The sequence below is a fragment of the Pseudophryne corroboree genome, chromosome 4 (assembly GCF_028390025.1).
Source record: "Pseudophryne corroboree isolate aPseCor3 chromosome 4, aPseCor3.hap2, whole genome shotgun sequence".
NCBI lineage: Eukaryota > Metazoa > Chordata > Amphibia > Anura > Myobatrachidae > Pseudophryne > Pseudophryne corroboree.
Window position 1 is genome coordinate 246,536,981 of NC_086447.1, and position 12,066 is coordinate 246,549,046.

Below are 12,066 nucleotides of genomic sequence, written 5' to 3' on the forward strand. Positions count from 1 at the left end.
GCATCCACTAGGACGATAGAGAAAATAAGATTTTACTTACCGATAAATCTATTTCTCGGAGTCCGTAGTGGATGCTGGGCGCCCATCCCAAGTGCGGATTATCTGCATAAGTGGTACATAGTTATTGTTAACTAATTCGGGTTATTGTTAAAGGAAGCCATCTTTCAGAGGCTCCGCTGTTATCATACTGTTAACTGGGTTTAGATCACAAGTTGTACGGTGTGATTGGTGTGGCTGGTATGAGTCTTACCCGGGATTCATAATCCTCCCTTATTGTGTACGCTCGTCCGGGCACAGTACCTAACTGGAGTCTGGAGGAGGGTCATAGGGGGAGGAGCCAGTGCACACCACCTGATCGGAAAAGCTTTACTTTTTGTGCCCTGTCTCCTGCGGAGCCGCTATTCCCCATGGTCCTTTCAGGAACCCCAGCATCCACTACGGACTCCGAGAAATAGATTTATCGGTAAGTAAAATCTTATTTTTTCAAACACTGCCTGTGACATGGAAGTTAGGACCTGATTGGCTGGCACTTTTGCACTCTCAGTTTTATCACTTTCCAAGCGTTGATGTGATGCATCTGGCCCATAGTATGGTAAGCATACTTTAACACCAAGGGCATACTTGCCTACCTGACCCTCTCCATGAGGGAGAAAATGCTCTGTTCCTGGACTTTCCTGGTAATGTATGATTGCCATCACCTGTGGTGAGCTAGTTAATAAAGACAAGAAAGGTGTTTCACCACAGGTAGGCAAGTATGAACAAGGGGGTGATGCAGGGTTGAACCCATCAGTTTTGCACAGATCTTTCGCACTCGTGGTGGCAATGGAGTGTTTGCATATTGGCACAACCTAGGAAGGGCATGCCAAGGTTAAGTTGACGGAATAGCGGGCTCTCTAGAGTTGTGTACACGCAAAGGTAGGCATGTTCTCAGACAAATCTGCACCAATGATAGGGTACACTGATAATAATGGCTGTTGTGAAACCAAGTGTATGGATAGGGGCGATGCATTTGTATAGATGCACACAACGCAGTATATGGTCAAATATCTAGTTCCAAGCACGCAGTGTGGGTGCATTATAGCATTCTGTATCGGCCCCTAAGACATTATGCTCTATTATAAAGTCTCCCTAACCTCAATTTAGGTGCCAACAGGACAGGGTGCACTACTGGCACCTAGAAAATAAAACTTAAAATAACGACAGCACACATTATTAAAAAAAAAACAACTTTAATAAATAAACACCCTTAAACTCCTTGTTGACCACTTTATTATTTACATATCCATAGGGAAAAGTTTTCTTTGATCAAAAGAAGTCACCCAATGCACTGTACTTACCAAGTTAAATATATATACAGTATGTTAGACACCGATATGGATGTCATTCTGGCGAGTCTGTCCGATGTTTTATAGTGCCAATAACTTTAAAAGGCAAAGTCATATAGGTTTTTCCTTTTAAATTATTGGCGCTTTAAACATCGGGCTGTTAGGATCCGCAGGTAGCTGATCAGTTTGCCGACAGGTCCCGGTTATTTGTTGCCATGGGTTATGGCTTCATACATGGGGGCAAATGTATTAACCTGCAGAAGGCATAAGGAAGTGATAAACCAGTGATATGTGCAAGGTGATAAAGGCATCAGCCAATCAGATCCTAACTGTTAATTTACATATTGGAGCTGATTGGCTGGTGCGTGTATCACCTTGCACATATCACTGGTTTATCACTTCCTTATGCCTTCTCCAGGTTAATACATCTGCCCCAATGTTCTGTTTTATACAGCTTAGCTGGTCTTTCCTGCCTTCCTGTGTGTTCACATCATGTGTTCACTAAGTAATTAGCTGTCTACAGAGCAGGTACACACATGCCTTTGATTTAGAATTACTCTCCAGGAGCTGTCTAATTGGGCCCTAACTTCTTTAAGTTACTGCCAGCCCTGTACTCAGTGCTTATTATACACTATATCTAAACTCAGACTTTCCAGAGGCATTTTAGCCTGCAAATTCCAATGAGATTATTGCTTAATCCTTCCAGTAGTCCGCTCTGCTGGAGTGCCACCTTTTCCATCTGAAGGTTGGTGAAACCAGATAATGTTCCTCACCTGCAGTGAGCTCCACCTCGTTTTCTCCAGATTGTGTACCTGCATCTTCCAGATCTGTCTGGCGGTCATCTGGATCCTGCATTTCCAGCCTCCGGTCGCACCTTCAGCAAACAAACTACTATATCGGCTTATTAGCTGCAACATCGGCGCAATCGCCGCACCTTCAGCAAATAAACTACAATCTTGGCTCACCAGCCACAACAACGGCGCTATCGCCGCACCTTTAACTAACAAACTACAATATCGGCTCATAAGCGCAACATCGGCGCAATCACCGCACCTTCAGCAAACAAACAACAATATCAGCTCATTAGCCACAACAGCGACGCAATCACTGCATCGTCTGCAAACAAACGACAATGGCCCTCATTCCGAGTTGTTCGCTCGCAAGCTGCTTTTAGCAGCATTGCACACGCTAAGCCGCCGCCTACTGGGAGTGTATCTTAGCTTAGCAAAATTGCGAACGAAAGATCTTCAAAATTGCGAATAGAAATTTCTAAGCAGTTTCTGAGTAGCTCGGGACTTACTCTGCCACTGCGATCAGTTCAGTCAGTTTCGTTCCTGGTTTGACGTCACAAACACACCCAGCGTTCGCCCAGACACTCCCCCATTTCTCCAGCCACTCCCGCGTTTTTCCCCAAAACGGCAGCGTTTTTTCACACACTCCCATAAAACGGCCAGTTTCCGCCCAGAAACACCCACTTCCTGTCAATCACACAACGATCACCAGAACGAAGAAAAAACCTCGTAATGCCGTGAGTAAAATACCACACTTCTTAGCAAATTTACTTGGCGCAGTTGCAGTGCGAACATTGCGCATGCGCAATTAGCGGAAAATCGCTGCGATGCGAAGAAAATTACCGAGCGGACAACTCGGAATGAGGGCCCATATTGGCTCACTAGCGACAACATCGGCGCAATCGCCGCACCTTCAACTAACAGGCTACAATATTGGCTCATTAGCCGCAACATCGGCGCAATCGCCACACCTTCTGTAAACTTACTACTAGATCGGCTCACTAGCCGCAACATCGGCAGAACTGCCACATTGTTTGATTACAAACTATTATACTGGCTCCCTGGCCGTAATATAGGTTCACTAACCACTTCCACAGCTCAATAGTTACTCTACATTTAATTTATCATCACCGGCGTTCAGCCGCCTCTCCTGCTTTGGACTCTGAGTGATTATTATTTATGTCCAGGTTCTTTTGTGACAATAAACTCACCAATATTTTATTATCACTTTGCCCGTGTCTCTCTCCATACAGGTAACTTCGGTCGTCTGGGTACTGACAACAATGCCTGCATTTAAAAGGCTATTACTTCTCCCTCCAGGACTGCCTCTTACAAGACCCTGACGGTACTGGCTGGTCACTCACAATCACTGCCATAAGAATGAATGGGAGCACGTGGATTTGTCATCAGAGTGCTTCTCCCGATTTTTCCAACATTAGCCTAAAGAAGTGTCAGTGCTGGTTGGGCTTTTCAGCAGAAGGACTTACACATTTCTTATCTTAAATTTATTTTTTAAACACTGTGTTAATGCGCTGGAATGCCAGCAGTGTGGGTAGAGCCGGCCCTAACCAATATGATGCCCTAGGCAAGATTTTGACTGGTACCCCCTAGCACCACCGCTAGTTCCGCCTCTGACCCTGCACCCCTTTCCCAGCACCATCACCCCCCACCCATAGCAGTCTTTTTTTTCCTACCCCCTGTAATTTAAATAAGAACAGTGTACACATTCAGCGTACAGCCCAAAAAGGTATGTGTTTTTGCTGGCAAGGGGCATGGCCACACAATAGTACCCCCAATTCAAATTTTACCTCACAGTAGTGCAACTTTATTCACAATTTATCATACGATAGTGTCCCTTATTCACATCACACAGTAGTACCACTTTACCTTATATACGTTACTCCTCACAGTAGTGCCCCTCATTCACATAACATCATACTGAATTGCTCCTTATTCACATTACACACCTGATTGCTCTTTATTTTCATTACACCACACCATATTGCTCCTTATTCACATTAGACCACACAGTAGTGCCCTTTCTATACGTTACGCCACACAGTAGAGCACCTTATACACATAATGCCACACATTGGTAATGCATTTATACACATATTATCACACAGTAATGCCCCTTACACATATGACACACATTATTAATGTCCTTATAAACATAATGCGCCTTACACATTATGCCAACCCTTGTTAATGCCCTTATACACATAATTTCCCTTACACATATGCCGCACATTGTTAATGCCCTTATACACATAATGACACACATAATGTCCCTTACACATATGCCGCACATTATTAGTGCCCTTATACACATAATGACACACACAGTGCCCCTTACACATGTTACACATTATTAATGCCCTTATACACATAATGACACATGTACTGTAGTTCCTGGCGTGAGTCAACTGACAGCTCTGCTAATGTCGGGTGCCTATTTTTTATGAAAATGCATCTTATTTGCATTGCTATGTGGCTAGGATGCACAAGCAGCTTCTGCTAATTAAAATGATATGCAGCATGCCTATATACTGTGTGCGACTGTGGCTGTATCTGCATACGAAATGCTACACACAGAATATAGGCATGTTGCATATCATTTTAATCAGCAGAAGCTGCTTGTGCCCCTAGGCATACCAGATGCCCTAGGCAATTGCCTAGTTTGCCTATGCCTAGGGCTGGCTCTGAGTGTGGGGGTACATGACCCTCTGCACATCACTAGCAGATAAGCAACTCCAAATTATAGACTATTACATACCGTGATTTGGAGGCCAACGTTGCCTCAATCTCGCATTGATTTTCAGCAACATAATCTCATAAAATGTACATTCCCCCATAGTTTTACAAGAGCTGCAAAGCCACAGATTCCCTAATTGTGTCTCATTGTGTTATTCTATTAGAATAAAAAGCTGAACAAGAATAGGGAAGTAGACTGTCAAGATAATATCATCTGGTCCCATGTATATAATGAGAACATGCTGAATAATGAAACCTTTCTCCGGCAGGGTCCACAGGTTATCCCCAAGATAACATTGGGATATGATGAAGCAACAGCGGATTTGCATCACTTGGTCAAAGCTTTTCGGCCTCCCAGCATGCAACGGACCCGTCCATATATCCCCGCCTCCTGTCTCTGGCAAATTAGTTTTTAGTTTGGTGCGGCAGGAGCTGGACCATGGTCAGAGGGCTGCTGGTTTTTAGCAGCCCTAAGCTTTCTTATGTTATTTTTATAGTCTTGTTTTTTTGACTGATCTTTCTAAAAAGCGTCTTATACATTCCCTTAGAAAGAGTCGCTCCAACAACTCTTCGCCGGGTCGCGAGAACACTTACCCATGAATACAGTGCTGTTTCGTTGGGCGTCTGTGTCGGATATACTAGCAGATCCAGCAGACGTTACCAGGCTGTGGCCGGAGCATGCCACCTCAGGTGCACCAGTGCTAGGCCTTAGGGATCATAGGCTCCAGGAATAGTATGAGGCCGTGATCCCTAGGGTTGATGTCAGCAGTGGGGACTCAGACGCTCTCCTGGTTGCCCCTCCCCCGGTTCATGACCAGTTTCCTCTGAGTCTCCCACCATGACCTGAGTTCCCACTTCCGTCTGAGACGCTGTATACAAAGGGGACCCAGACGCAGCATAGGCGGCTTTGTGACTGGTGCGTCTGTGTTCACTACAGGTTCATGGAGTGGCAGTGTACAATGGTAGCATCTGGATCCACTCAGCGTTCTAAATGTATTATCGGTACTGGAAGTGGGGTGAGTCTCCCTGTATCCCACTCTATTGAGTATGGGTAATACAGCACTAAGTGTCTATTTACCTTTTGAGTAGGAATAGTTATTTAAGTGAGTCTGTATACTATTACTGTTGTTTTCTTTCGCTATGCGTCTGAATACGATATATCGGTTTAAACATGATTCAGTAATATGTTCTCCTACATACTTTAAATGTATTTGTAGTTGATTATGTGCTCATATTGCTTATTATACTAAAGTATAACGTGACTGACTGCTAGTGTGATTGCTGACTTTACTATATATTCTGTCAGTTTTTTTCTATTCCGATCCTCAATGCTGGTGCATAGCAGGGTAGGGTCGGATTGTATGTCACTTTAACAAGCTTAAAGTGATTACAGTCACTAATTGTGTAGTACACTGTGTACAGTAAGTGTCGAAAATTTATCATGTCTAAGAGCAGCAAAGGTTAGGAAGATACACTCACATCAACACTCATATGTTTGTCTTGCAAAGCTGGGTTAACCTCTCAGGATTTGGTTCAGGATGGTTTGTGTACAAATTGTTTTAGCTTTCACCAGGGTCTCTTAAAAAATACAAGGCATATTCAGGTGCAGGTTGATCCTCCTTGGGCTATGTTTGCACAAACATTATCCAGTATAGCTGATCGGATAAATCCAACTCCTGTACCAGGCATAGGTTACATGATTAACCCTTACATGCAGCTTCCCACCTGCGGTTTATCACTTCCAGCAGCAGCCTCTCAAAAGAAACGGACTGATAAGCTAGTGGTAAGTAAATCTACTTTCTTACAGGCTACACATGTTTCAGATGAGGATTCATTGGAGGATGAAAGCTCATTAAACTCTGGTTCGGCATATGAAGAGGAGGAGGAAGGTCTCAGCTCAGTGGATATAGCCGAGTTAATTAGGGCAATGAAAGCCATTTTATCCTTGGAAGAATCAGCAGAGCCTGTGTTAAAAACCAAGGCACCTGTGTTTAAACGTCCCAAAACTGTTAAGAATGAGTTTCCTGGGTCAGATCAGCTGACGGAAATCATGGAAGAGGCTTGAGCTACGCCCAGTAAGAAGTTTAGAATTCCTAGGAAATGGAATTCCAATTATCCTCTTCAAGCTGGGGATTGTTTAAAGCGCGAGATGGCCCCCAAAGTAGATATGCATGTGATTCGATTAGTGCGAATACTACATTGCCTCTGCCTTCATTAAATGATGTTACAGATAGGAGAGTAGATGGTTTTTAAAAAAACATTTTTTCTCTGTCTGGGGCAGTCATAAGACCAGCCATGGCTTCATCTTGGATGGCCAAGGCAGTGGTTGCCTGAGCTGATGCACTGGAAGGGGATCTTTCAATGGCATCTAGAGAGCAAACATCCCATATAGCACATATAAAACAGGCTGCGATGTTCTTGGAAGAAGCAGCTTTGGATATGGGTACCATTGTCTCCAGGGCACCAGCTTCTACAATAGCCGCACGCAGAGCTGTTTGGCTACGTATGTGGAAAGCTGATTTCAGAATCTAAGAAGGTTTTGAATCTTTGCCTTTTTCTGGAGATATTCTTTTTGATAAAGAATCGACAGATATTCTGGAGTCAGAAGCAGACTCCAAGAAATTAAAGTTTCCTTCCACATACAAATTCAAACCTAAAGTTCCTGCTTTTCGTCCCTTTTGGTCTCAGTGAAAAGCTAAAGGAAAAAGTTGTGGAAAATAGCCCCAATACAGCAAGTCTGGTAAAACTAATAAGCATTGGGCTACCAGAGGACCGGTTGGTAAAACAGAAAGTAAGCCATCAGCCTGATGGTGTGGGACTCCACCTGGGTACCCCAGGGTGGGGGGCGACTTCTTCAGTTTGCACAAATCTGGCAGCAGTCTACAACAAATGCCTGCATGCAGGAAGTAGTAGCACTAGGTTATGCTTTTGCCTTCAAGAAGCACCCTCCTCGAAGGTTTTTTTGTACCAGCCCGTCTCGGGTAGAGACAAAGGTCAGGACTTTGCAAGAGGCAGTTCAGAAATTGCTTCAGTCAGGAGTAATCATTCCAGTTCCTCCTGCACAATGAGGACAGGGATTTTACTCCAACCTGTTTCTAGTTCAGAGGCCAAATAGGTAATTCCGGCCCATTCTCAATCTCAAAGTGTTAAACAAATACATTTGAGTACCTTGGTTTCATATGGAGACTTTACGTTCCATTATTTTGGCCATGGAGCCAGGGGATTATATGGTATCCCTGGATATCCAGGCTGCTTACCTACATATGCCTATAGCTTGGTCCCATCAGTGCTATCTCAGGTTCGCTATCCTCCAACAGCATTTTCAGATAATAAAGTGTCTGCAGAAGCATGGGTGGCTCATAAATTGGGCAAAATGGTCTCTGGTTCCGTCACAGCGGATGACTCACTTGGGGGCTGTACTGGATTCAAGCCTTCAAAGATTAATTTTACTTCTGAACAAGATATCCAAAGTTCAGTCAAGGATTCAGGAACTCATACACAATCAGAGGGTATCCATTTATGCACCAATGCGTGTGATGGGATTGATGGTGTCAACATTCGACATGGTGGAATATGCACAATTCCACTCAAGGCCTCTGCAGCATCTGATCCTTTCTAAATGGAATGGTTTTAAACAGATGATAAAAATGCAGACTTTGGTCCTTACGGTGAAAGTGAGGAGGTCGTTAGCCTGGAGGCTGCAGACATCCCATCTGGACAAAGGGAGACCTTTTTGGATTTCAGATTGGGAAATTTTGACAACAGATGCCAGTCTCCAGGGCTGGGGAGCAGTGTCAGGAAGGTTTTGTTTCCAGGGGCAATGGACCAAGGAAGAAGGTTGCCTGCCAATAAATATATTGGAACTTCGGGCCATATACATATCACTGATTCAGGCAAAGGACATCCTTAGGGGAAAACCAGTTCAGATACGCTCAGACAATTTGACGGCAGTAGCGTACCTCAAACATCAGGGAGGAACTCGCAGCCAAAAAGCTATGAAGGAGCTAAGTCACACACTAAAGTGGGCAGAACTTCATCCAGCCTTGTCCGCAGTGTTCATTCCGGAAGTACTAAACTGGGAATCGGACTTTCTCAGTTGACACGCCATTCAGGCAAGCGAATAGGCTCTCACCAGGAGGTCTTCCAGATCCTAGTCAACAAGTGGGGGTTGCCAGAGATAGATCTCATAGCGTGCCATCAGAACAACAAAGTTCTTGCATACGGGTCGAGAACAAAGGATCCCAAAGCGATCTTTGTGGATGCCCTGTCGGTGAGATGGGACCTATGTGTTTCCTACAATCACTTTATTACTCAGAGTGGTGAGAAAGATAAAACAAGGAAGGGGAGCCGTGATACTAATAGCTCCGGCTTGGCCCAGAAGGCATTGAACACAGATCTGCAGAGGATGTCGATGGATGCTCTATTCCTACTCCCTCAACATTCAGATCTACTGACGCAGGGTCCTTGTTATCTCAGACATCTGGATCGACTGTCCGTGACAGCGTGGCTCTTGAGACCTCTATCCTGAAGTCAAGAGGATTCTCACAACAGGTAATTCAAACAATGCTCAGAGCAAAGAAGCCCTCCTCAGCTCGCATTTATCACCGAATATGGCAAGCCTATATTCAATGGTGCAGTGAATGGAAATTTGAATCTAGGTCTTTCAGAGTTTCCAGGGTCTTAGCATTCCTTCAGGCAGGAATGGATAAAGGTTTAAGGGTGGCTTCCTTGAGAGTGCAAGTGTCAGCATTGACTGTATGGTTCCAAAAGAAAATTGCCAACCTACAGGATGTGCGCACTTTTTTCCAGGGAATGCTGCACATTCAGCCTCCTTTTGTTCCTCCTACAGTGCCTTGGGATTTAAGTTTAGTCCTAAAGGCCCTTCAAGTTGCCCCATTTGAACCACTTAATAGAGTGGATCTTAAATGGTTGACAGCTAAAGGTCTCTTTCTACTGGCCATGGCTTCAGCTAGAAGAAAGTAAGATTTAGGGGCATTGTTATGTCCTCCTCCTTTTCTGATATTTTATCCAGATAGAGCAGTTCTCAGAACTAAATCTGGGTATCTTCCTAAGGTGGTGTCTAAATTTCACCTTAACTAAGAAATTGTAATCCCGGCTTTCCAGAAACCGGACCTTTCTGCGGGAGATGCATCGCTGGACGTGGTCCATGCTTGAAGGATCTACTTGGATTGTACCAGTGCCATCAGAAAGACAGATTCTCTCTTCGTTCTCTATGGATTTCACAAGAGAGAATGGCCTGCTGATAAGCAGACACTGGCGAAAAGGCTTCGGATGACTATTTCAGAAGCATATTCTCAAGCTGATCTCCCTGTTCCGGCTAATGTCTCTGCTCACTCTACTCATAAGGTAGGTCCTTCATGGGCAGCACAAGATGGCGCTTCAGCAAAACAGATATGTAAGGCAGCCACATGGTCTTCCATTAACACATTCATTAGACATTATGCCATGAATACCTTTGCCTCTCACACCGCTGAATTTGGGCGAAAGATGTCCAATCAGGACCGTCCCCACCACTAAATTGCTTTGGGAAATCCCAATGTTATCCTGTGGATAACCTGTGGACCCTAATGGAGAAATATACGTTATGGTAAGAACTTACCGTTGATAATGGTATTTCTCCTAAGTCCACAGGTTCCACAGGGATCCCACCCTGACGCACCTGATTTGAGGATCCTTTTACTCACTAACCTCTTCCTTCTTGTACGGAAGGGGTGTGCATGTGTGTTCTTCTCGCCTGTTTAGGACTCTACATGATGCTCCTGCCTTGAGCTTTGGAAAACTACTAAATTGCCTGAGCCAGGAGACGGGAATATATGGATGGGCTCGTTGCATGCTGGGAGGCCGGAAAAAGCTTTGACTAATTGGTGCAAATCCGCTGTCGCTTCATCGTATCCCAATGTTATCCTGTGGAACCTGTGGACTTAGGAGAAATACCGTTATCAACGGAAAGTTCTTACCATAACGTATATATTGCTCTGCGACTAGGGGTAGGGGAAGGTCATTATAAGGGGTTTGGTATGTATTACCGGTGGACAAGATGCTAGCTGTCCATATTCTGACAGCAGCATCCCGCCCGCCAGAATGATGGCAGTGGGGTTAGCGCTAAGAGTCCCCTTGCAGGCTCGCTGTGCTTGCCACGATGCGGGCTCTGTGGCTTGCTACACTCACCACAGGATCTATTTCCACTCTATGGGTGGCGTGGACACCTTAGCCCTGGTGCATCGGGATTCTGGCTGGCGGCATTGTTGGCTGTTGGGATTCCTGTGTCGGTATCCTGGCCACAAGGGATCCTGATAGCCAGTAAATGAAATGCATTCCATTATAGGGTAGGTCCGAGGAAGTAAAGTGTGTGTGTGTGTGTGTGTGTGTGTGTGTGTGTGTATATATATATATATATATATATATATACAGGTTGAGTATCCCTTATCCAAAATGCTTGGGACCAGAGGAATTTTGGATATCGGATTTTTCCGTATTTTGGAATAATTGCATACCATAATGAGATATTATGGTGATGGGACCTAAATCTAAGCACAGAATGCATTTATGTTACATATACACCTTATACACACAGCCTGAAGGTAATTTTAGCCAATATTTTTTATAACTTTGTGCATTAAACAAAGTGTGTGTACATTCACTCAATTCATTTATGTTTCATATACACCTTATGCACATAGCCTGAAGGTAATTTAATACAATATTTTTAATAACTTTGAGTATTAAACAAAGTTTGTGTACATTGAGACATCAAAAAACAAAGGTTTCACTATCTCAGTCTCACTCAAAAAAGTCCGTATTTCGGAATATTCCGTATTTCGGAATATTTGGATATGGGATACTCAACCTGTATATATATATATATATATATATATATATATACATATACATTTACCTTAAAAAAATACATTTTAATAAAAAGACTGCTTTGTAGTAAGATTACAATTCATATTTAAAATGAAACAAAATAAATTATATATATATATATATATATATATATATATACATTTTATCCCTCCGTTCTGCTCAGTAAATGTTTGTACCCAATCTGGGGCTCCGCCCAGATAGGCAGGCCCATGTTCGCAGCATGTTTAATGTTATATTGCCAACACTCAGGGCCGATGCAAGGCTTCTCGACACCCTAGGTAAAACTTCAGCCTATGACCCCCAAACGC

The 12,066-nt window shown here is 43.8% G+C and overlaps 1 protein-coding gene across 1 annotated transcript in view; it reads right to left on the minus strand.

Moving 5' to 3' along the window:
* The window catches only part of CCDC195 (coiled-coil domain containing 195), a 75,243-nt gene that overhangs the window by 23,640 nt on the left and 39,537 nt on the right, over positions 1 to 12,066 (minus strand). The window lies entirely within an intron of this gene.